The sequence below is a fragment of the Austrofundulus limnaeus genome, unplaced genomic scaffold (genome assembly GCF_001266775.1).
Source record: "Austrofundulus limnaeus strain Quisiro unplaced genomic scaffold, Austrofundulus_limnaeus-1.0 Scaffold2, whole genome shotgun sequence".
Taxonomy (NCBI): Eukaryota; Metazoa; Chordata; class Actinopteri; order Cyprinodontiformes; family Rivulidae; genus Austrofundulus; species Austrofundulus limnaeus.
The window spans coordinates 3,199,509-3,201,656 of record NW_013952404.1 but is presented as its reverse complement, the minus strand read 5'-3'; the positions used below and the strand labels follow the sequence as shown (position 1 = coordinate 3,201,656).

The following is a 2,148-nucleotide window of genomic DNA, read 5'->3' as shown; positions in this document are numbered from 1 at the left end:
GTGTGTGTGTGTGTGTGTGTGTGTGTGTGTGTGTGTGTGTGTGTGTGTGTTTCTTACAATATAACAACATGCGTAGCTTTGATGAGTTCATCTCTAATATGTAACAAGAGAATCTTGTTAGATATGTTGGTGTCTGGCCAGACATTGTACAGTGATGTTTGTGCAGACCAGATTTAGCTGGACAAGCTTCTAGATCATATGGTCTATTTACATCATAAGGCAAGGGTGGGAGGAGAGGGAGCGAAGAGGGTCTTTATTGCCACTAATCCATTTCTCCTGTGATGTGTGAGTGTATCGATCTACATAACAGATGGCAGAGCATCCGTTGGCAGTGCTAGATAAGGCGCACTGGGGCAGTTGATTACAGCCATTGGACAGGTTTACACTGTTTGATTTAATTAAGACATTATCCTTGTGCTCAACTCTCACCACAAACATACATGCTTACCCACAAATACACGCACAAACACCTGTATAATGTAAAATCTGAGTGGAGATAAAATTGTTTGAGGGTGCAAAACATATGCCAAATATATGTAGATGAGGGTGCCTCTTATTCAGACTGGAACAACTTGGGTAAAGCCATGCAACGGCTAATCCCATTCAGTACAGGCGCACACGCACACTTGGCTGAGAGACGCTCGGAGAGGCAGGTTGGCCATGTGAAACAGTATTGTGTAGGGCAATGTAGACAGTATGTGGATGCTTCTACCAAGCAGACCTCTGAGTGCATGGGGGAGGGATTGGCGGCTTGATGTTGAAAAGACCTGAACCAAACAGCTGCTACACCAAAGCCCCAAAGAGCTTCCTCAGTGGAGAGGTAAAAAGGGAGGGGGTAAACCCACGGCTGTGCCTGACAAGAAAGTGGCTGCATCATGCATAGCAACAGTTCCTGGAAGGTAACACAGTAAAAACAAGCCTAGTATTTTAATGTTGAAGATGTGAGGACATTTTGTACACATAAATTGAATAATAAAAACACAGTGACGTCTGCCTGAGCACAAATGTGGATTTGATATTCTTGCTGTCTGTATCATCTGCACACACACTCACGCACATACATACACACACATATTGAAGGGGGGTGCAGCTGGCTGCTGAGGCAGGCAGAGAAAGGAGATGGAGAAGCTTAAGTACAATTCTAATGAACGAGGTCTAGTGCAATGTGGCATTTTACAGCCATGTTCTTAGGAACTAGAAGCAACTTTTCTCTGCATGCCTGAATGCAGGGCAGGCTCTTCATCAGCAGTGTATAGTGTTTTTTAGTGGCTAAATAAATAATAATAATAACAAAAATAAATAAAAAGGTGTGCGCTTTTATAAAACTATACAAAATGGTAATTACAGGAGGTGCACCATGAAAGACATTGTCACTGACACTATCCAATAATGGAATAAAAAGGAGTTGTTTCCCATTAGGGACGATATTCTGTGCTTGGTAAACAGAATAATTAGAAGCCAATGCGCCAGTGGAAATGTTGAGATTTTGGTCTTGATTATTGCATTAATATTGTCACACCTCGAATGGAACCCAGAGGGTCCGTGCCTTTTGTGTGCCGATAGACAACCAATCATGCCTAATTGTATTTGCTTTCATAGCAGCTGCAGTCTCTCTCATATTAAGACATATTCCATTCAAATCTCCAGGACAAGCATTTAGAGCCTGAGCTTATCAATTGGACAAAAGGTTCTGTTTGAATAATTGGACCATTTCTTATCAGGGGTGACATCCTTACAAAGATCTGCCGTTGACCGCATCTGCCCAGACAGGAGGGAATGAATAATACCTCATTCATTTCTGCCTGAAGCTTGGCCCTCATCCTCAGGGTCGAAACATAAATTAAAAAGTTAGAGGGGCAGAAACAGATACTCGGATTTATTCCTGGATATTGTACACATTTTAAACAATCAACTAAATATTAGAGCGGGTTGTAAAGGTTTTTGTTATATAACAAACTCCAATCTCATGCCTCAGCTACAGCGGGTGCCTCTATATGGTTATTTCACTATAATGTTAAATGAGGCATAGTCATAAGGTCACAGTGGAGGTGAGTCTAATTAAAGCTGCAATCCCATGTGGCAGGATGGGGGTGGAGGTGTCACAGCTGAAGTTGTGTGTGTGTGTGTGTGTGTGTGTGTGTGTGTGTG

General features: G+C 42.4%; 1 protein-coding gene across 1 annotated transcript in view; it reads right to left on the bottom strand.

Annotated features, from left to right (window-relative positions):
* ralgapa2 (Ral GTPase activating protein catalytic subunit alpha 2) overlaps window positions 1-2,148 on the bottom strand; it is a gene marked incomplete at its 3' end in the record, with an annotated part of 79,826 nt that overhangs the window by 34,766 nt on the left and 42,912 nt on the right.